This window comes from Triturus cristatus, chromosome 7 (genome assembly GCF_964204655.1).
Source record: "Triturus cristatus chromosome 7, aTriCri1.1, whole genome shotgun sequence".
In the NCBI taxonomy this organism is placed as follows: domain Eukaryota; kingdom Metazoa; phylum Chordata; class Amphibia; order Caudata; family Salamandridae; genus Triturus; species Triturus cristatus.
In genome coordinates, this window is record NC_140590.1 from 1190150119 (window position 1) to 1190174269 (window position 24151).

Below are 24151 nucleotides of genomic sequence, written 5' to 3' on the forward strand. Positions count from 1 at the left end.
TTATATGCTGTGTGTTACAGGATGGATACCCAATCAATGTCCAGTGCATTGATAAAGTGAGTGGAAAATTGTCTGAAGTTTGGTGAGGAATATATCCTGGAAAATGCTAATAAAAGATGCTGTTGAGGGTATTATTATATGAGATCTATTCTGTGTTTCTGTTTGATGACAACAAAGAAGTACTGAAATCAAAGCACTGCAAGTAATTTTTACAGTATAGTGTGTGATGCATATTCAATTTAGGAAAAATATGAGCAGATGAAGAGTAGTCTGAATTGGGTAATGAGACATTGTCTCATCTCAACCATTGTACTCAGCCAAGCCAACCACAAGCCACTTCCAATACCAGGAGAGCAGCATCAGCTGGTCTGGAAATAGTAGACATGCCACAGCACAACGACTTTTGCAGCACCTGCCAGCCACAGGTTTCTGGTTGCTTGTTCTCCTTGCTCAGGAGATCCCTGCTAGGGAAGTGACTAGCTCTTGTCTCAGACCTTTCCTAAGGTGAGGGACTAACAAATGCACTCAGCCAGTGACCTCTCTGTTGATCTTCCTCTGCTCCAATGCTCAAACTCATCAATGCAGTATATATATCTTAGTTTTCAAGTTACTCACACTCATAGGGTGAACATGACGGGATTTTGATTCATCTTGTTTGCAGCACTAGTGTCACTGCAGGCATGAAAACAAGATGCAAAATTGCACCAAAAGCAAACACTTTGATCACAACATTTTGTCTATCTCATACAAGGATCAATGCTCATTTGCATATTGCATCATTCACATTCAGCCTCATTTACATGCAAATCTGAAGACTGTGCACATTTGATGCTAATGAATAGGCAGTGGTTAGTATTCAAGCTTCAGGCAATATCTCTTAAGATAAATTCTTGATGATTTTTGACGCTTATTAAAAGAAGAGCCAGATCAGAGTAACTTCAATTGAAGTATGTCTACTATTTGATAGTATATTTAAAAGGGACTTAGATGATTTCTTAAAATTTGTTAGCAGTTGTGAAACTGCTTGCTGTCATTTCTCTGATTTTCTGTTTACTTTAAGGAAATTACCAGCTATATTTTTGAATTTATGAAAACCATGGGGATGGCAGCCAGGCTAAATCTTGTTGCCTATTTACCATATATGTCACGTCCTTGGTACATTGTGATCTGCACCACGTGCCCTTGTGTTCTTCAGGGGGTCATAACCTCAGTATTTTTGTTGACTAGAGTGGGAGTGTGGCATCAGTGTAGCAATAACTTCTGCTCAGGCTAAATCGTGGAAGACTCAGAAGTAGACAAGCAGGCAGATGGCCATTTACCTGACCTCCACAGCACTGTAAACTGTCATAAGAATTCCACATGCATGAGCAGTGACCATTCAATAAAAGTGCACTTCAGCTCTGTCCTGGACGCCTTAATGTAAGGTTCATCCGGAGATCTGTTTGGCTTCCCAATACTTCTTCTTCTCTAAATACTATACCTTTCCATCTGCACCCCACACATTAAGACTCAGTAGAAATGCTGTCCGGTTTCAGACATTCTATTCTCAATTAATCGCATATCGTTAGACTCAGTAGAATCACCACTTGCTCTCTTTCATTTTCTACTGTATTCCAGCTCCAATTAATGCAACCAAAATTTTAACTTTGCTTATATTTATATTCATGATTCCTAATGCCACCAAAACGCCTTTAGTTAGAGGTTTTCCTGCCCCTCCATGCCTATATTTTTTTGACCTGCTTGTAAAATCCCTCCTTTATATGCTATTCACGAAGAACTTCTTGATTCTCTTTTGGACTATCATTCGTCACTCTCCTCCTGGACGTTTGCCAGTTTTCTGCATTGGTCTCTCCTTCCATTGTGCTTTGGATACTGCTCTGAGGTGAATATCTGTTCCTTTGAATTTTGCATTAAAAATGCTGTAGAACATAACAATACAGAAATTCTGAATCCTTTCTCATTTAGGACTTCTACTTACCTCGTAAAATCTTCCACCTCTTTGATATTTTAAGCCTGGTATTGCTGCATCCTAGCTCCATATTCTAAACTGTATATATTGCTAATCCGATACCCACCTTATCAAGTTGCTTTATGCCATTGATGCCCTCACAGTCTTAGCTTTTTCCACACCTTGTTGTTGGTCAATGACTTGTCGGTCTCCCGAGTCCTTTGATGATTGGCCTGATATTTACTTATGTACGGTTCTGAGTCTTTACAGAAGTTAGTCGCTGACCGGCTATACCAAATCTTATGAATGAAATAAAGGGGAGCTCATTTTGAAAGTTGGAGAAAATACTACACATCTTGAGTCTCATGCCTAATAGAGATGGAAACTGTTGTCTGAATAGTCACTGACATCAAGAATTTTGTGGTAAATGCCAAAAATATGTTTGAAATACTAACAGACAATTAAAACAAAATTAAGCAATTTTTGGAGAAAGGGAAGAAGAGAAGTTTTAAACTTACAAAATACAGCTTATGTAGCGTTAATGCACAGGGTCAATAAGCAAATGTCACAAAATGGAGGACGATTGTCTGAATTGTTGCAAAATGTTCAGTTTTGTGAAAAAGTGCCCTATATTTTGGATGCAACTCAGAAAGAAGAGTTGAAAAAAAGACTTTATTATGATTGACACAGTATGTTTCAGACACACTAAACATATGTTCTGTAGTACTTTGATTCATCTCTGCATTAACAGTGTTTTAAATTGACTTATATGCTGTGTGTTACAGGATGGATACCCAATCAATGTCCAGTGCATTGATAAAGTGAGTGGAAAATTGTCTGAAGTTTGGTGAGGAATATATCCTGGAAAATGCTAATAAAAGATACTGTTGAGGGAATTATTATATGAGATCTATTCTGTGTTTCTGTTTGATGACAACAAAGAAGTACTGAAATCAAAGCACTGCAAGTAATTTTTTCTTAGCACTTACAGTATAGTGTGTGATGCATATTCAATTTAGGAAAAATATGAGCAGATGAAGAGTAGTCTGAATTGGGTAATGAGACATTGTCTCATCTCAACCATTGTACTCAGCCAAGCCAACCACAAGCCACTTCCAATACCAGGAGAGCAGCATCAGCTGGTCTGGAAATAGTAGACATGCCACAGTACAACCTCTTTTGCAGCACCTGCCAGCCACAGGTTTCTGGTTGCTTGTTCTCCTTGCTCAGGAGATCCCTGCTAGGAAGGTGACTAGCTCTTGTCTCAGACCTTCCCTAAGGTGAGGGAGTAACAAATGCACTCAGCCAGTGACCTCTATGTTGAGCTTCCTCTGCTCCAATGCTCAAACTCATCAATGCAGTATATATATCTTAGTTTTCAAGTTACTCACACTCATAGGGTGAGCATGATGGGATTTTGATTCATCTTGTTTGCAGCACTAGTGTCACTGCAGGCATAAAAACAAGATGCAAAATTGCACCAAAAGCAAACACTTTGATCACAACATTTTGTCTATCTCATACAAGGATCAATGCTCATTTGCATATTGCATCATTCACATTCAGCCTCATTTACATGCAAATCTGAAGACTGTGCACATTTGATGCTAATGAATAGGCAGTGGTTAGTATTCAAGCTTCAGGCAATATCTCTTAAGATAAATTCTTGATGATTTTTGACGCTTATTAAAAGAAGAGCCAGATCAGAGTAACTTCAATTGAAGTATGTCTACTATTTGATAGTATATTTAAAAGGAACTTAGATGATTTCTTAAAATTTGTTAGCAGTTGTGAAACTGCTTGCTGTCATTTCTCTGATTTTCTGTTTACTTTAAGGAAATTACCAGCTATATTTTTGAATTTATGAAAACCATGGGGATGGCAGCCAGGCTAAATCTTGTTGCCTATTTACCATATATGTCACGTCCTTGGTACATTGTGATCTGCACCACGTGCCCTTGTGTTCTTCAGGGGGTCATAACCTCAGTATTTTTGTTGACTAGAGTGGGAGTGTGGCATCAGTGTAGCAATAACTTCTGCTCAGGCTAAATCGTGGAAGACTCAGAGGTAGACAAGCAGGCAGATGGCCATTTACCTGACCTCCACAGCACTGTAAACTGTCATAAGAATTCCACATGCATGAGCAGTGACCATTCAATAAAAGTGCACTTCAGCTCTGTCCTGGACACCTTAATGTAAGGTTCATCCGGAGATCTGTTTGGCTTCCCAATACTTCTTCTTCTCTAAATACTATGCCTTTCCATCTGCACCCCACACATTAAGACTCAGTAGAAATGCTGCCCGGTTTCAGACATTCTATTCTCAATTAATCGCATATCGTTAGACTCAGTAGAATCACCACTTGCTCTCTTTCATTTTTTACTGTATTCCAGCTCCAATTAATGCAACCAAAATTTTAACTTTGCTTATATTTATATTCATGATTCCTAATGCCACCAAAACGCCTTTAGTTAGAGGTTTTCCTGCCCCTCCATGCCTATATTTTTTTGACCTGCTTGTAAAATCCCTCCTTTATATGCTATTCACGAAGAACTTCTTGATTCTCTTTTGGACTATCATTCGTCACTCTCCTCCTGGACGTTTGCCAGTTTTCTGCATTGGTCTCTCCTTCCATTGTGCTTTGGATACTGCTCTGAGGTGAATATCTGTTCCTTTGAATTTTGCATTAAAAATGCTGTAGAACATAACAATACAGAAATTCTGAATCCTTTCTCATTTAGGACTTCTACTTACCTCGTAAAATCTTCCACCTCTTTGATATTTGAAGCCTGGTATTGCTGCATCCTAGCTCCATATTCTAAACTGTATATATTGCAAATCCGATACCCACCTTATCAAGTTGCTTTATGCCATTGATGCCCTCACAGTCTTAGCTTTTTCCACACCTTGTTGTTGGTCAATGACTTGTCGGTCTCCCGAGTCCTTTGATGATTGGCCTGATATTTACTTATGTACGGTTCTGAGTCTTTACAGAAGTTAGTCGCTGACCGGCTATACCAAATCTTATGAATGAAATAAAGGGGAGCTCATTTTGAAAGTTGGAGAAAATACTACACATCTTGAGTCTCATGCCTAATAGAGATGGAAACTGTTGTCTGAATAGTCACTGACATCAAGAATTTTGTGGTAAATGGCAAAAATATGTTTGAAATACTAACAGACAATTAAAACAAAATTAAGCAATTTTTGGAGAAAGGGAAGAAGAGAAGTTTTAAACTTACAAAATACAGCTTATGTAGCGTTAATACACAGGGTCAATAAGCAAATGTCACAAAATGGAGGACGATTGTCTGAATTGTTGCAAAATGTTCAGTTTTGTGAAAAAGTGCCCTATATTTTGGATGCAACTCAGAAAGAAGAGTTGAAAAAAAGACTTTATTATGATTGACACAGTATGTTTCAGACACACTAAACATATGTTCTGTAGTACTTTGATTCATCTCTGCATTAACAGTGTTTTAAATTGACTTATATGCTGTGTGTTACAGGATGGATACCCAATCAATGTCCAGTGCATTGATAAAGTGAGTGGAAAATTGTCTGAAGTTTGGTGAGGAATATATCCTGGAAAATGCTAATAAAAGATACTGTTGAGGGAATTATTATATGAGATCTATTCTGTGTTTCTGTTTGATGACAACAAAGAAGTACTGAAATCAAAGCACTGCAAGTAATTTTTTCTTAGCACTTACAGTATAGTGTGTGATGCATATTCAATTTAGGAAAAATATGAGCAGATGAAGAGTAGTCTGAATTGGGTATTGAGACATTGTCTCATCTCAACCATTGTACTCAGCCAAGCCAACCACAAGCCACTTCCAATACCAGGAGAGCAGCATCAGCTGGTCTGGAAATAGTAGACATGCCACAGCACAACCTCTTTTGCAGCACCTGCCAGCCACAGGTTTCTGGTTGCTTGTTCTCCTTGCTCAGGATATCCCTGCTAGGAAGGTGACTAGCTCTTGTCTCAGACCTTCCCTAAGGTGAGGGAGTAACAAATGCACTCAGCCAGTGACCTCTATGTTGAGCTTCCTCTGCTCCAATGCTCAAACTCATCAATGCCGTATATATATCTTAGTTTTCAAGTTACTCACACTCATAGGGTGAACATGGCGGGATTTTGATTCATCTTGTTTGCAGCACTAGTGTCACTGCAGGCATAAAAACAAGATGCAAAATTGCACCAAAAGCAAACACTTTGATCACAACATTTTGTCTATCTCATACAAGGATCAATGCTCATTTGCATATTGCATCATTCACATTCAGCCTCATTTACATGCAAATCTGAAGACTGTGCACATTTGATGCTAATGAATAGGCAGTGGTTAGTATTCAAGCTTCAGGCAATATCTCTTAAGATAAATTCTTGATGATTTTTTACGCTTATTAAAAGAAGAGCCAGATCAGAGTAACTTCAATTGAAGTATGTCTACTGTTTGATAGTATATTTAAAAGGGACTTAGATGATTTCTTAAAATTTGTTAGCAGTTGTGAAACTGCTTGCTGTCATTTCTCTGATTTTCTGTTTACTTTAAGGAAATTACCAGCTATATTTTTGAATTTATGAAAACCATGGGGATGGCAGCCAGGCTAAATCTTGTTGCCTATTTACCATATATGTCACGTCCTTGGTACATTGTGATCTGCACCACGTGCCCTTGTGTTCTTCAGGGGGTCATAACCTCAGTATTTTTGTTGACTAGAGTGGGAGTGTGGCATCAGTGTAGCAATAACTTCTGCTCAGGCTAAATCGTGGAAGACTCAGAAGTAGACAAGCAGGCAGATGGCCATTTACCTGACCTCCACAGCACTGTAAACTGTCATAAGAATTCCGCATGCATGAGCAGTGACCATTCAATAAAAGTGCACTTCAGCTCTGTCCTGGACGCCTTAATGTAAGGTTCATCCGGAGATCTGTTTGGCTTCCCAATACTTCTTCTTCTCTAAATACTATGCCTTTCCATCTGCACCCCACACATTAAGACTCAGTAGAAATGCTGTCCGGTTTCAGACATTCTATTCTCAATTAATCGCATATCGTTAGACTCAGTAGAATCACCACTTGCTCTCTTTCATTTTCTACTGTATTCCAGCTCCAATTAATGCAACCAAAATTTTAACTTTGCTTATATTTATATTCATGATTCCTAATGCCACCAAAACGCCTTTAGTTAGAGGTTTTCCTGCCCCTCCATGCCTATATTTTTTTGACCTGCTTGTAAAATCCCTCCTTTATATGCTATTCACGAAGAACTTCTTGATTCTCTTTTGGACTATCATTCGTCACTCTCCTCCTGGACGTTTGCCAGTTTTCTGCATTGGTCTCTCCTTCCATTGTGCTTTGGATACTGCTCTGAGGTGAATATCTGTTCCTTTGAATTTTGCATTAAAAATGCTGTAGAACATAACAATACAGAAATTCTGAATCCTTTCTCATTTAGGACTTCTACTTACCTCGTAAAATCTTCCACCTCTTTGATATTTTAAGCCTGGTATTGCTGCATCCTAGCTCCATATTCTAAACTGTATATATTGCTAATCCGATACCCACCTTATCAAGTTGCTTTATGCCATTGATGCCCTCACAGTCTTAGCTTTTTCCACACCTTGTTGTTGGTCAATGACTTGTCGGTCTCCCGAGTCCTTTGATGATTGGCCTGATATTTACTTATGTACGGTTCTGAGTCTTTACAGAAGTTAGTCGCTGACCGGCTATACCAAATCTTATGAATGAAATAAAGGGGAGCTCATTTTGAAAGTTGGAGAAAATACTACACATCTTGAGTCTCATGCCTAATAGAGATGGAAACTGTTGTCTGAATAGTCACTGACATCAAGAATTTTGTGGTAAATGCCAAAAATATGTTTGAAATACTAACAGACAATTAAAACAAAATTAAGCAATTTTTGGAGAAAGGGAAGAAGAGAAGTTTTAAACTTACAAAATACAGCTTATGTAGCGTTAATGCACAGGGTCAATAAGCAAATGTCACAAAATGGAGGACGATTGTCTGAATTGTTGCAAAATGTTCAGTTTTGTGAAAAAGTGCCCTATATTTTGGATGCAACTCAGAAAGAAGAGTTGAAAAAAAGACTTTATTATGATTGACACAGTATGTTTCAGACACACTAAACATATGTTCTGTAGTACTTTGATTCATCTCTGCATTAACAGTGTTTTAAATTGACTTATATGCTGTGTGTTACAGGATGGATACCCAATCAATGTCCAGTGCATTGATAAAGTGAGTGGAAAATTGTCTGAAGTTTGGTGAGGAATATATCCTGGAAAATGCTAATAAAAGATACTGTTGAGGGAATTATTATATGAGATCTATTCTGTGTTTCTGTTTGATGACAACAAAGAAGTACTGAAATCAAAGCACTGCAAGTAATTTTTTCTTAGCACTTACAGTATAGTGTGTGATGCATATTCAATTTAGGAAAAATATGAGCAGATGAAGAGTAGTCTGAATTGGGTAATGAGACATTGTCTCATCTCAACCATTGTACTCAGCCAAGCCAACCACAAGCCACTTCCAATACCAGGAGAGCAGCATCAGCTGGTCTGGAAATAGTAGACATGCCACAGTACAACCTCTTTTGCAGCACCTGCCAGCCACAGGTTTCTGGTTGCTTGTTCTCCTTGCTCAGGAGATCCCTGCTAGGAAGGTGACTAGCTCTTGTCTCAGACCTTCCCTAAGGTGAGGGAGTAACAAATGCACTCAGCCAGTGACCTCTATGTTGAGCTTCCTCTGCTCCAATGCTCAAACTCATCAATGCAGTATATATATCTTAGTTTTCAAGTTACTCACACTCATAGGGTGAGCATGATGGGATTTTGATTCATCTTGTTTGCAGCACTAGTGTCACTGCAGGCATAAAAACAAGATGCAAAATTGCACCAAAAGCAAACACTTTGATCACAACATTTTGTCTATCTCATACAAGGATCAATGCTCATTTGCATATTGCATCATTCACATTCAGCCTCATTTACATGCAAATCTGAAGACTGTGCACATTTGATGCTAATGAATAGGCAGTGGTTAGTATTCAAGCTTCAGGCAATATCTCTTAAGATAAATTCTTGATGATTTTTGACGCTTATTAAAAGAAGAGCCAGATCAGAGTAACTTCAATTGAAGTATGTCTACTATTTGATAGTATATTTAAAAGGAACTTAGATGATTTCTTAAAATTTGTTAGCAGTTGTGAAACTGCTTGCTGTCATTTCTCTGATTTTCTGTTTACTTTAAGGAAATTACCAGCTATATTTTTGAATTTATGAAAACCATGGGGATGGCAGCCAGGCTAAATCTTGTTGCCTATTTACCATATATGTCACGTCCTTGGTACATTGTGATCTGCACCACGTGCCCTTGTGTTCTTCAGGGGGTCATAACCTCAGTATTTTTGTTGACTAGAGTGGGAGTGTGGCATCAGTGTAGCAATAACTTCTGCTCAGGCTAAATCGTGGAAGACTCAGAGGTAGACAAGCAGGCAGATGGCCATTTACCTGACCTCCACAGCACTGTAAACTGTCATAAGAATTCCACATGCATGAGCAGTGACCATTCAATAAAAGTGCACTTCAGCTCTGTCCTGGACACCTTAATGTAAGGTTCATCCGGAGATCTGTTTGGCTTCCCAATACTTCTTCTTCTCTAAATACTATGCCTTTCCATCTGCACCCCACACATTAAGACTCAGTAGAAATGCTGCCCGGTTTCAGACATTCTATTCTCAATTAATCGCATATCGTTAGACTCAGTAGAATCACCACTTGCTCTCTTTCATTTTTTACTGTATTCCAGCTCCAATTAATGCAACCAAAATTTTAACTTTGCTTATATTTATATTCATGATTCCTAATGCCACCAAAACGCCTTTAGTTAGAGGTTTTCCTGCCCCTCCATGCCTATATTTTTTTGACCTGCTTGTAAAATCCCTCCTTTATATGCTATTCACGAAGAACTTCTTGATTCTCTTTTGGACTATCATTCGTCACTCTCCTCCTGGACGTTTGCCAGTTTTCTGCATTGGTCTCTCCTTCCATTGTGCTTTGGATACTGCTCTGAGGTGAATATCTGTTCCTTTGAATTTTGCATTAAAAATGCTGTAGAACATAACAATACAGAAATTCTGAATCCTTTCTCATTTAGGACTTCTACTTACCTCGTAAAATCTTCCACCTCTTTGATATTTGAAGCCTGGTATTGCTGCATCCTAGCTCCATATTCTAAACTGTATATATTGCAAATCCGATACCCACCTTATCAAGTTGCTTTATGCCATTGATGCCCTCACAGTCTTAGCTTTTTCCACACCTTGTTGTTGGTCAATGACTTGTCGGTCTCCCGAGTCCTTTGATGATTGGCCTGATATTTACTTATGTACGGTTCTGAGTCTTTACAGAAGTTAGTCGCTGACCGGCTATACCAAATCTTATGAATGAAATAAAGGGGAGCTCATTTTGAAAGTTGGAGAAAATACTACACATCTTGAGTCTCATGCCTAATAGAGATGGAAACTGTTGTCTGAATAGTCACTGACATCAAGAATTTTGTGGTAAATGGCAAAAATATGTTTGAAATACTAACAGACAATTAAAACAAAATTAAGCAATTTTTGGAGAAAGGGAAGAAGAGAAGTTTTAAACTTACAAAATACAGCTTATGTAGCGTTAATACACAGGGTCAATAAGCAAATGTCACAAAATGGAGGACGATTGTCTGTATTGTTGCAAAATGTTCAGTTTTGTGAAAAAGTGCCCTATATTTTGGATGCAACTCAGAAAGAAGAGTTGAAAAAAAGACTTTATTATGATTGACACAGTATGTTTCAGACACACTAAACATATGTTCTGTAGTACTTTGATTCATCTCTGCATTAACAGTGTTTTAAATTGACTTATATGCTGTGTGTTACAGGATGGATACCCAATCAATGTCCAGTGCATTGATAAAGTGAGTGGAAAATTGTCTGAAGTTTGGTGAGGAATATATCCTGGAAAATGCTAATAAAAGATACTGTTGAGGGAATTATTATATGAGATCTATTCTGTGTTTCTGTTTGATGACAACAAAGAAGTACTGAAATCAAAGCACTGCAAGTAATTTTTTCTTAGCACTTACAGTATAGTGTGTGATGCATATTCAATTTAGGAAAAATATGAGCAGATGAAGAGTAGTCTGAATTGGGTATTGAGACATTGTCTCATCTCAACCATTGTACTCAGCCAAGCCAACCACAAGCCACTTCCAATACCAGGAGAGCAGCATCAGCTGGTCTGGAAATAGTAGACATGCCACAGCACAACCTCTTTTGCAGCACCTGCCAGCCACAGGTTTCTGGTTGCTTGTTCTCCTTGCTCAGGAGATCCCTGCTAGGAAGGTGACTAGCTCTTGTCTCAGACCTTCCCTAAGGTGAGGGAGTAACAAATGCACTCAGCCAGTGACCTCTATGTTGAGCTTCCTCTGCTCCAATGCTCAAACTCATCAATGCCGTATATATATCTTAGTTTTCAAGTTACTCACACTCATAGGGTGAACATGGCGGGATTTTGATTCATCTTGTTTGCAGCACTAGTGTCACTGCAGGCATAAAAACAAGATGCAAAATTGCACCAAAAGCAAACACTTTGATCACAACATTTTGTCTATCTCATACAAGGATCAATGCTCATTTGCATATTGCATCATTCACATTCAGCCTCATTTACATGCAAATCTGAAGACTGTGCACATTTGATGCTAATGAATAGGCAGTGGTTAGTATTCAAGCTTCAGGCAATATCTCTTAAGATAAATTCTTGATGATTTTTTACGCTTATTAAAAGAAGAGCCAGATCAGAGTAACTTCAATTGAAGTATGTCTACTGTTTGATAGTATATTTAAAAGGGACTTAGATGATTTCTTAAAATTTGTTAGCAGTTGTGAAACTGCTTGCTGTCATTTCTCTGATTTTCTGTTTACTTTAAGGAAATTACCAGCTATATTTTTGAATTTATGAAAACCATGGGGATGGCAGCCAGGCTAAATCTTGTTGCCTATTTACCATATATGTCACGTCCTTGGTACATTGTGATCTGCACCACGTGCCCTTGTGTTCTTCAGGGGGTCATAACCTCAGTATTTTTGTTGACTAGAGTGGGAGTGTGGCATCAGTGTAGCAATAACTTCTGCTCAGGCTAAATCGTGGAAGACTCAGAAGTAGACAAGCAGGCAGATGGCCATTTACCTGACCTCCACAGCACTGTAAACTGTCATAAGAATTCCACATGCATGAGCAGTGACCATTCAATAAAAGTGCACTTCAGCTCTGTCCTGGACGCCTTAATGTAAGGTTCATCCGGAGATCTGTTTGGCTTCCCAATACTTCTTCTTCTCTAAATACTATGCCTTTCCATCTGCACCCCACACATTAAGACTCAGTAGAAATGCTGCCCGGTTTCAGACATTCTATTCTCAATTAATCGCATATCGTTAGACTCAGTAGAATCACCACTTGCTCTCTTTCATTTTTTACTGTATTCCAGCTCCAATTAATGCAACCAAAATTTTAACTTTGCTTATATTTATATTCATGATTCCTAATGCCACCAAAACGCCTTTAGTTAGAGGTTTTCCTGCCCCTCCATGCCTATATTTTTTTGACCTGCTTGTAAAATCCCTCCTTTATATGCTATTCACGAAGAACTTCTTGATTCTCTTTTGGACTATCATTCGTCACTCTCCTCCTGGACGTTTGCCAGTTTTCTGCATTGGTCTCTCCTTCCATTGTGCTTTGGATACTGCTCTGAGGTGAATATCTGTTCCTTTGAATTTTGCATTAAAAATGCTGTAGAACATAGCAATACAGAAATTCTGAATCCTTTCTCATTTAGGACTTCTACTTACCTCGTAAAATCTTCCACCTCTTTGATATTTGAAGCCTGCTATTGCTGCATCCTAGCTCCATATTCTAAACTGTATATATTGCGAATCTGATACCCACCTTATCAATTTGCTTTATGCCATTGATGCCCTCACAGTCTTAGCTTTTGTCACACCTTGTTGTTGGTCAATGACTTGTCGGTCTCCCGAGTCCTTTGATGATTGGCCTGATATTTACTTATGTAAGGTTCTGAGTCTTTACAGAAGTTAGTCGCTGACCGGCTATACCAAATCTTATGAATGAAATAAAGGGGAGCTCATTTTGAAAGTTGGAGAAAATACTACACATCTTGAGTCTCATGCCTAATAGAGATGGAAACTGTTGTCTGAATAGTCTCTGACATCAAGAATTTTGTGGTAAATGCCAAAAATATGTTTGAAATACTAACAGACAATTAAAACAAAATTAAGCAATTTTTGGAGAAAGGGAAGAAGAGAAGTTTTAAACTTACAAAATACAGCTTATGTAGCGTTCATGCACAGGGTCAATAAGCAAATGTCACAAAATGGAGGACGATTGTCTGAATTGTTGCAAAATGTTCAGTTTTGTGAAAAAGTGCCCTATATTTTGGATGCAACTCAGAAAGAAGAGTTGAAAAAAAGACTTTATTATGATTGACACAGTAAGTTTCAGACACACTAAACATATGTTCTGTAGTATTTTGATTCATCTCTGCATTAACAGTATTTTAAATTGACTTATATGCTGTGTGTTACAGGATGGATACCCAATCAATGTCCAGTGCATTGATAAAGTGAGTGGAAAATTGTCTGAAGTTTGGTGAGGAATATATCCTGGAAAATGCTAATAAAAGATGCTGTTGAGGGAATTATTATCTGAGATCTATTCTGTGTTTCTGTTTGATGACAACAAAGAAGTACTGAAATCAAAGCACTGCAAGTAATTTTTTCTTAGCACTTACAGTATAGTGTGTGATGCATATTCAATTTAGGAAAAATATGAGCAGATGAAGAGTAGTCTGAATTGGGTAATGAGACATTGTCTCATCTCAACGATTGTACTCAGCCAAGCCAACCACAAGCCACTTCCAATACCAGGAGAGCAGCATCAGCTGGTCTGGAAATAGTAGACATGCCACAGCACAACCTCTTTTGCAGCACCTGCCAGCCACAGGTTTCTGGTTGCTTGTTCTCCTTGCTCAGGAGATCTCTGCTAGGGAGGTGACTAGCTCTTGTCTCAGACCTTTTCTAAGGTGAGGGAGTAACAAATGCACTCAGCCAGTGACCTCTATGTTGAGCTTCCTCTGCTCCAATGCTCAAACTCATCAATGCAGTATATATATCTTAGTTTTCAAGTTACTCACACTCATAGGGTGAGCATGATGGGATTTTGATTCATCTTGTTTGCAGCACTAGTGTCACTGCAGGCATAAAAACAAGATGCAAAATTGCACCAAAAGCAAACACTTTGATGACAACATTTTGTCTATCTCATACAAGGATCAATGCTCATTTGCATATTGCATCATTCACATTCAGCCTCATTTACATGCAAATCTGAAGACTGTGCACATTTGATGCTAATGAATAGGCAGTGGTTAGTATTCAAGTTTCAGGCAATATCTCTTAAGATAAATTCTTGATGATTTTTATGCTTATTAAAAGAAGAGCCAGATCAGAGTAACTTCAATTGAAGTATGTCTACTATTTGATAGTATATTTAAAAGGGACTTAGATGATTTCTTAAAATTTGTTAGCAGTTGTGAAACTGCTTGCTGTCATTTCTCTGATTTTCTTTTTAATTTAAGGAAATTACCAGCTATATTTTTGAATTCATGAAAACCATGGGGATGGCAGCCAGGCTAAATCTTGTTGCCTATTTACCATATATGTCACGTCCTTGGTACATTGTGATCTGCACCACGTGCCCTTGTGTTCTTCAGGGGGTCATAGCCTCAGTATTTTTGTTGACTAGAGTGGGAGTGTGGCATCAGTGTAGCAATAACTTCTGCTCAGGCTAAATCGTGGAAGACTCAGAAGTAGACAAGCAGGCAGATGGCCATTTACCTGACCTCCACAGCACTGTAAACTGTCATAAGAATTCCACATGCATGAGCAGTGACCATTCAATAAAAGTGCACTTCAGCTCTGTCCTGGACGCCTTAATGTAAGGTTCATCCGGAGATCTGTTTGGCTTCCCAATACTTCTTCTTCTCTAAATACTATGCCTTTCCATCTGCACCCCACACATTAAGACTCAGTAGAAATGCTGCCCGGTTTCAGACATTCTATTCTCAATTAATCACATATCGTTAGACTCAGTAGAATCACCACTTGCTCTTTTTCATTTTTTACTGTATTCCAGCTCCAATTAATGCAACCAAAATTTTAACTTTGCTTATATTTATATTCATGATTCCTAATGCCACCAAAACGCCTTTAGTTAGAGGTTTTCCTGCCCCTCCATGCCTATATTTTTTTGACCTGCTTGTAAAATCACTCCTTTATATGCTATTCACGAAGAACTTCTTGATTCTCTTTTGGACTATCATTCGTCACTCTCCTCCTGGACGTTTGCCAGTTTTCTGCATTGGTCTCTCCTTCCATTGTGCTTTGGATACTGCTCTGAGGTAAATATCTGTTCCTTTGAATTTTGCATTAAAAAATGCTGTAGAACATAACAATACAGAAATTCTGAATCCTTTCTCATTTAGGACTTCTACTTACCTCGTAAAATCTTCCACCTCTTTGATATTTGAAGCCTGGTATTGCTGCATCCTAGCTCCATATTCTAAACTGTATATATTGCGAATCCGATACCCACCTTATCAAGTTGCTTTATGCCATTGATGCCCTCACAGTCTTAGCTTTTTTCACACCTTGTTGTTGGTCAATGACTTGTCGGTCTCCCGAGTCCTTTGATGATTGGCCTGATATTTACTTATGTAAGGTTCTGAGTCTTTACAGAAGTTAGTCGCTGACCGGCTATACCAAATCTTATGAATGAAATAAAGGGGAGCTCATTTTGAAAGTTGGAGAAAATACTACACATCTTGAGTCTCATGCCTAATAGAGATGGAAACTGTTGTCTGAATAGTCACTGACATCAACAATTTTGTGGTAAATGCCAAAAATATGTTTGAAATACTAACAGACAATTAAAACAAAATTAAGCAATTTTTGGAGAAAGGGAAGAAGAGAAGTTTTAAACTTACAAAATACAGCTTATGTAGCGTTAATGCACAGGGTCAATAAGCAAATGTCACAAAATGGAGGACGATCGTCTGAATTGTTGCAAAATGTTCAGTTTTGTGAAAAAGTGCCCTATATTTTGGATGCAACTCAGAAAGAAGAGTTGAAAAAAAGACTTTAGTATGATTGACACAGTATGTTTCAGACACACTAAACATATGTTCTGTAGTATTTTGATTCATCTCTGCATTAACAGTATTTTAAATTGACTTATATGCTGTGTGTTACAGGATGGATACCCAATCAATGTCCAGTGCATTGATAAAGTGAGTGGAAAAATGTCTGAAGTTTGGTGAGGAATATATCCTGGAAAATGCTAATAAAAGATGCTGTTGAGGGAATTATTATATGAGATCTATTCTGTGTTTCTGTTTGATGACAACAAAGAAGTACTGAAATCAAAGCACTGCAAGTAATTTTTTCTTAGCACTTACAGTATAGTGTGTGATGCATATTCAATTTAGGAAAAATATGAGCAGATGAAGAGTAGTCTGAATTGGGTAATGAGACATTGTCTCATCTCAACCATTGTACTCAGCCAAGCCAACCACAAGCCACTTCCAATACCAGGAGAGCTGCATCAGCTGGTTTGGGAATAGTAAACATGCCACAGCACAACCTCTTTTGCAGCACCTGCCAGCCACAGGTTTCTGGTTGCTTGTTCTCCTTGCTCAGGAGATCCCTGCTAGGGAGGTGACTAGCTCTTGTCTCAGACCTTTCCTAAGGTGAGGGAGTAACAAATGCACTCAGCCAGTGACCTCTATGTTGAGCTTCCTCTGCTCCAATGCTCAAACTCATCAATGCAGTATATATATCTTAGTTTTCAAGTTACTCACACTCATAGGGTGAACATGACGGGATTTTGATTCATCTTGTTTGCAGCACTAGTGTCACTGCAGGCATAAAAACAAGATGCAAAATTGCACCAAAAGCAAACACTTTGATCACAACATTTTGTCTATCTCATACAAGGATCAATGCTCATTTGCATATTGCATCATTCACATTCAGCCTCATTTACATGCAAATCTGAAGACTGTGCACATTTGATGCTAATGAATAGGCAGTGGTTAGAATTCAAGCTTCAGGCAATATCTCTTAAGATAAATTCTTCATGATTTTTGACGCTTATTAAAAGAAGAGCCAGATCAGAGTAACTTCAATTGAAGTATGTCTACTATTTGATAGTATATTTAAAAGGGACTTAGATGATTTCTTAAAATTTGTTAGCAGTTGTGAAACTGCTTGCTGTCATTTCCCTGATTTTCTGTTTACTTTAAGGAAATTACCAGCTATATTTTTGAATTTATGAAAACCATGGGGATGGCAGCCAGGCTAAATCTTGTTGCCTATTTACCATACATGTCACATCCTTGGTACATTGTGATCTGCACCACGTGCCCTTGTGTTCTTCAGGGGGTCATAACCTCAGTATTTTTGTTGACTAGAGTGGGAGTGTGGCATCAGTGTAGCAATAACTTCTGCTCAGGCTAAATCGTGGAAGACTCAGAAGTAGACAAGCAGGCAGATGGCCATTTACCTGACCTCCACAGCACTGTAAACTGTCATAAGAATTCCACATGCATGAGCAGTGACCATTCAATAAAAGTGCACTTCAGCTCTGTCCTGGACGCCTTAATGTAAGGTTCATCCGGAGATCTGTTTGGCTTCCCAATACTTCTTCTTCTCTAAATACTATGCCTTTCCATCTGCACCCCACACATTAAGACTCAGTAGAAATGCTGCCCGGTTTCAGACATTCTATTCTCAATTAATCACATATCGTTAGACTCAGTAGAATCACCACTTGCTCTCTTTCATTTTTTACTGTATTCCAGCTCCAATTAATGCAACCAAAATTTTAACTTTGCTTATATTTATATTCATGATTCCTAATGCCACCAAAACGCCTTTAGTTAGAGGTTTTCCTGCCCCTCCATGCCTATATTTTTTTGACCTGCTTGTAAAATCCCTCCTTTATATGCTATTCACGAAGAACTTCTTGATTCTCTTTTGGACTATCATTCGTCACTCTCCTCCTGGACGTTTGCCAGTTTTCTGCATTGGTCTCTCCTTCCATTGTGCTTTGGATACTGCTCTGAGGTGAATATCTGTTCCTTTGAATTTTGCATTAAAAATGCTGTAGAACATAGCAATACAGAAATTCTGAATCCTTTCTCATTTAGGACTTCTACTTACCTCGTAAAATCTTCCACCTCTTTGATATTTGAAGCCTGGTATTGCTGCATCCTAGCTCCATATTCTAAACTGTATATATTGCGAATCCGATACCCACCTTATCAAGTTGCTTTATGCCATTGATGCTCTCACAGTCTTAGCTTTTTTCACACCTTGTTGTTGGTCAATGACTTGTCGGTCTCCCGAGTCCTTTGATGATTGGCCTGATATTTACTTATGTAAGGTTCTGAGTCTTTACAGAAGTTAGTCGCTGACCGGCTATACCAAATCTTATGAATGAAATAAAGGGGAGCTCATTTTGAAAGTTGGAGAAAATACTACACATCTTGAGTGTCATGCCTAATAGAGATGGAAACTGTTGTCTGAATAGTCACTGACATCAAGAATTTTGTGGTAAATGCCAAAAATATGTTTGAAATACTAACAGACAATTAAAACAAAATTAAGCAATTTTTGGAGAAAGGGAAGAAGAAATGTTTTAAACTTACAAAATACAGCTTATGTAGCGTTAATGCACAGGGTCAATAAGCAAATGTCACAAAATGGAGGACGATCGTCTGAATTGTTGAAAAATGTTCAGTTTTGTGAAAAAATGCCCTATATTTTGGATGCAACTCAGAAAGAAGAGTTGAAAAAAAGACTTTATTATGATTGACACAGTACGTTTCAGACACACTAAACATATGTTCTGTAGTATTTTGATTCATCTGTCGTGAATAAAATATTACGCTCTCAGAATTTCAGTATATAAATAAGATCATGCATAAAGCAAGAGGCTGGTCTGTGGTATCAGGTTCATAAAGGGCTTTATTCCAATAACTCGAGTCAAAGGGAGAATATTACCATCACCACAAAGGATCTGGAAGGGACTCAAAAGTATTCTCAATATTCTCAAAACATTATTCACAGAGTACAGTATATATACATTTCTCAATTGTACGTAAGCAAAAGAGCAAGAGAGAATGAGATAAGAGCATGTGGGCGTGTAAGTAGGCGTGAAGGTGGGCGTCCATGTGGGCGTCCACTTGATGATAATGGGTAATTTGTCATGTGTGGGTGGATACCTGGAGGGGGTTGCGTGATCTGCTGGAATTGTACTGGAACTTTGCCTTACTTGTGCTCAACTCGAGCATGACGTGTAACTGACGTGGGGAGGGTTGCTATGCAACCGGACAAGTCTGGAAGTGAGGCCTTCAGTGAGTGAGGCCTTCAGTGTCAGAACGACCAGCACATCTTGTATTATCTGATATCCGATGTCTGGAGCAGGGACTGATTTGTGACATAGGTTGCTCATCACCAAGAGCCGATGTGGCATCTATTTCTTCATTTACTTCATTTACTTCATTTACTGCAGAGGCCTTACATGGGGGCTATGGGCTTTTTACTGACGTGAGCTTTGCAATCTCACAAAGAGAGACAGTAAGGCTGGGCTCCCTCCTTGCAGATGGGTCGCGTTCATTCCTCCTTCACCAGGCAGGAATGCGGCTCTGTAGGAGTAAGCAGATAACCATGCTCAATACTGTCTCAGTACCTTGTGACAGGGCCCCTTTGGCTGAGGCCCAAGTGTGTAAGGCCAAGGATACGCAGCTGCAGCTTTCTGAACGTCTGAGGCCTGAAACCTCTGTTCGAGTCTAGCTGAGCCACAAACACGGGTTTGCATGTGGTGCAGGAAAACATGATGCAAAACGTGTAGGCCTTAATACAGATTTGTCGTTTCTCTCATGGGGAACTGAATGATGACAGGCCACGTTATAGCATAAGTAACATGATAGGAAAGGCCATGGAGGGGAAATGCATAGGTTACATGCATGCGCACATAGGCGTTGGGGGGCACATGGGGACATATAGGCCTCATAGATTTTTATTTTCCACATTCCCTCCTTGTACCCTAGTGAACCCCCTATGTAACGTCTATTTTCATGCGACAGTCGATCTGTTCTTGCAGCATTATTTTTCCATTTTCAATGCTTTGTAAATGGGGATGTGGAACACATGCAGTAGCACACAGGCCACAAATGGCCGGGCCACACTGCAGACATAGGCAACAACTGAATATCATTAATAGTATCAACCCACAGACGGTCAACACTTTCCATCCCCAAGCCGATATTAATCCCCAGAGCCAACCGGACCATGTCAACGTGCCTGGGTCTTGATGTATGTTTTGGGCAATCTTGTGGAGCCTTGTTATTGTTTTGTATACAGACGGTGCGTTATTAGGAATGAAAGAAATGATATGTAGCACGTCCCACCCCAGTCTAAGGGCAGTTGCACATAGGCTGTCTGGCCACAAATAAAGTAGGTGTGTCGTGATGCTCTGAAATAGGACTTTCCTTTGTCTTTGAATACTATTATAGTATCACACTCACTGTGCCCCAAATGTACTGAGCCTTCTTTTCTGACACACAAGTTCCCTTTTACTGGCAGGACTGTAATTGAGGATGGACCTAAATTGTGTATGGGCTTGACATTCAACACTATAAAATCGAGGGTCGCATTTCCTTGCAGATACTCTTCATTTTCTAGATCTGTACCTTTCATTTGGGGAAGACCCTCTTCATCTGGGAAACATGCTTTGTTCATGACTTTATTCAAGTTACCCCATACCCACTCGCCCCTACACTCCTTGTCTTGACATTCTTTGGCATCACCGTTGATGGATGTCATTAAGGCAAACCATGCTCCGCAAGAACCATTATGGGAGAACGGAAAAGGAAAAAGAGGCAACACTCCCTTTACCTTCTGATACGGGGGAAATCGGCCACAGACCCAGCAGTCTGTAGCATTGCTAACCTGATGTGAATGGTGCAGCATCTGAATAAAGGTATTGCTGCGTAAGGCAAGTCGATATGATAACTCATGGGATGGCAGATCACTAAATGTGTGCTTTATGGTATCATTAGTAGAGGAGTAGAAGAGTGAGGCAATAGAAGGAAAAATAGCATGTAGTATTAAGCTGATACATATTATCGTGATGCACAGAAGAGATAGAAAAATCACAGTCACTATACATCTACCACGTAATATTTTACAGTATTTGCTTCTTATCTTGCTCTTTTTTTTTTTATGTTATTGTCCAAGATCTTATGCAAGCCAGAATACATGTTCAACCGCTTCACCACCTAGTGGACTTAATTGATCAAACGGGTTCTGACTTTTTAGATCTAAGTTTAGCCTTGAGGAAACTGCTGTGGAGTCTCCTCTAGAAAATGGTGTTCAAAGTCCAAGCAGTCAGTGTTCTTTTGGAAAGTACAGTTATTCCCAAAGTAACGTTTGCAATGATGTATCCATCCTTTCCGTCCCTCGACTTTAACGGCGGTCCTTGTGGTTAGCAACACCAATTTCGGCGTCTTCCACCTCGGCTCAAGAGGGCTTGATCTATCAAAGTTCCGGATCAGCGATGGAGTGTCCCTTGACCTGGGTGTTGTCAGGGAAGGCGGCAGCAACCTGCGAACAACAAGAGAGTAGTGCAGACATCAAGGAAGCCAGGTAATCTGTCAGCATGTTACTATCAACATCAGTAATCTTTTTAGGCATTGGAGTGCCCCACATATTCGGTGGTCTACCAAAGACCACTTCATAGGGAGATAAGCCTGTTCTAGAATGAGCTACCATTCACATGTAAAAGAGGGCAACCGGTAGGGCTACCATCCAATCTACACCTTTGTCTGCGCAAATCTTTACTAGTCTAATTTTCAATGTCTGATTATGTCTTTCTACAAGGCCTGCTGCTTCAGGATGTCGCAAACAATGGAATTTCCAGGTATACCCTAACAGAAGGGACACCTGCTTCATTAGTACCAGGACATATTTGTAACCTCTACATCTGTTTATTTGGATATAATCCATTTGGAGCACTTCAAAAGGGTGGTCAGGTGGATGGAATCCACCTTGTTCCATCGGAATGCCTTTACCTGGATTGAATTGGCAACAGATCATACATGTTCTGACCTTTTGTTTCGCTGCTGCACGCAGGTGCTTGTTGAACCATATATTCTGTAAGCTGTCTAGCATTGCTTTCTCTCCTAAGTGTGCAGGACTATGTGCGGTATTTATAATCACTTGTACCATCGAATCAGGAAGAAACCATGTGGATTTGCCCTTTGTCATCCAACCCTGATCAGTCAGTACCCCTCCTTGTTCCGACCATTTCTTTAATTCGTCTACAGTAGCATGTGTCTGTATGTCTTGTACATCCTTGGAAGGATCCCTAACTGTCATGGCTTTGGACACTGATTGAACCTGTAACTTTGTCATGTCTAGTGGAGTCTGAGCTGTCTGTTTAGCAGTTCGGTCTGCCAGATCATTGCCTTGGGAAATGGTATCTGTGGCTCTAGTATGTGCTTTACATTTTAGGATAGCTATGGCTGTTAGTAAATGTATCGCTTCCAGAAGGGCTTGAATATGGGGGCCATGCTGTATCTTGGCCCCATGAGAGGTCAAGAAACCTCTTTCTCTCCACAGAATCGGTGTAAATGTTTACTCTCAGGTGCTTAGCTCTTATGCACGCTTGTGTCAGGGCGATGAGCTCTGCTGCTTGTGCTGACAATATGTCTATTCTTTTAGTCTCTATTATTACAGTATCAGTAGTCACTGCATATGCTGCCACTAATTCTCCCGCCCCTGTCCTCATGCATGAGCCGTCAACTTATAGTGTTAGGTCGGGGTCTGGGAGTGCAACGTCTGTCAAGTCTTGTCTTGGTTTAGTCACGGTATGTATTACTTCAACACAGTCGTGTGGTGAAACGCTTTCTGTACTGGAGGGCAAAAGGGTAGCGGGATTCAGTATGTTGCATCGTCTGATCTCTATGTGTGGTTGAAATAACGTCAGCTCATAGCCTGTCAGTCTAGCTACAGTCAGGTGTTGTGTTTGTGTCCGGTTCAAGAGAACCTCTACTGCGTGTGGTACTTGTACTGTCAGAGGGTGGCCCAGCACTATCGAGTCACTTTGTCTTATGGCTAAGGCCGTTGCTGCAACTGATTTTAGGCACGCAGGCAAAGCCTGTGCTACTGGGTCTAATGTACTAGAAAAATAAGCACAGGGCTTGTGTTTTCCTGCATGATCTTGTGTTAGGACAGATAGTGCTGTTCCATCCCGCTCTGTCACAAAAAGCATAAACGATTTGTAATCAGGGTTTGCTAAAACTGGTGCTTGACATAAAGCTCTCTTTAATTCTTCAAATGCCAAAGTGTGTTCTTGTGTCCAAGGGAGGACTTTAGTAGAAACTGCCTCCTGTGTCGTCAACTGTATTAGGGGCTTGGCTATGTAAGCATACTGGGGAATCCACTGCCTGCAATATGAAGTGAGGCCAATGAATGCACGTACCTCCTTTTGTGTCTTGGGCTGTGAAAAACCAGAAATCAATTGAATACGTTCCGGTGCCCACAACTAATTCCCCTGAAAGATCACAATAAAACATGAGAAAAAGGGGAAAGCACCATACCTATTTCCTCGGCTTAATTTCTAAGGGGGCTAATTTCTAAGGGGCTTAATTTCTTAAGGGGCTAGCGGGAAGCGAACCTCCTCAGGGTCCAGCAGGAAGCCAATAGTCTCCTCCTTACCCCCTTTTTGACAGGAGGAAATCTGAAACAGATTCCACTGCTGTCAAACACTATCAAACCCTGTGTGTAGCAACTGGGCGTAAGCAAAATTATAGGAGATGCACAGCGTATTTGAAATGGCGAGAAATCCTTCTAACAAATGTACAAACCCCATTGTGTGAGCTCATAGGCTGGCCACATGACATCTCATATGCAAATGTCCCTATTATGTGAACCTACACCAACCTGAAGTCAATATTAATGCTAGGAGGCCCTAATAGGAATGCT

General features: G+C 39.6%; 7 non-coding genes across 7 annotated transcripts; all 7 read right to left on the reverse strand.

Annotated features, from left to right (window-relative positions):
* Positions 1–253: 253 nt before the first annotated feature.
* On the reverse strand, positions 254–560 carry LOC146811486 (Nuclear RNase P). The gene has a single exon (XR_014967278.1).
* Positions 561–2977: 2417 nt separating this feature from the next.
* LOC146811487 (Nuclear RNase P) lies at positions 2978–3284 on the reverse strand. Its single transcript, XR_014967190.1, has one exon.
* Positions 3285–5701: 2417 nt separating this feature from the next.
* On the reverse strand, positions 5702–6008 carry LOC146811488 (Nuclear RNase P). The gene has a single exon (XR_014967254.1).
* A 2417-nt stretch (positions 6009–8425) lies between these two features.
* Positions 8426–8732, reverse strand: LOC146811489 (Nuclear RNase P). The gene has a single exon (XR_014967191.1).
* Positions 8733–11149: 2417 nt separating this feature from the next.
* Positions 11150–11456, reverse strand: LOC146811490 (Nuclear RNase P). Its single transcript, XR_014967195.1, has one exon.
* A 2417-nt stretch (positions 11457–13873) lies between these two features.
* On the reverse strand, positions 13874–14180 carry LOC146811491 (Nuclear RNase P). Its single transcript, XR_014967287.1, has one exon.
* A 2417-nt stretch (positions 14181–16597) lies between these two features.
* Positions 16598–16904, reverse strand: LOC146811492 (Nuclear RNase P). The gene has a single exon (XR_014967208.1).
* Positions 16905–24151: the final 7247 nt, after the last annotated feature.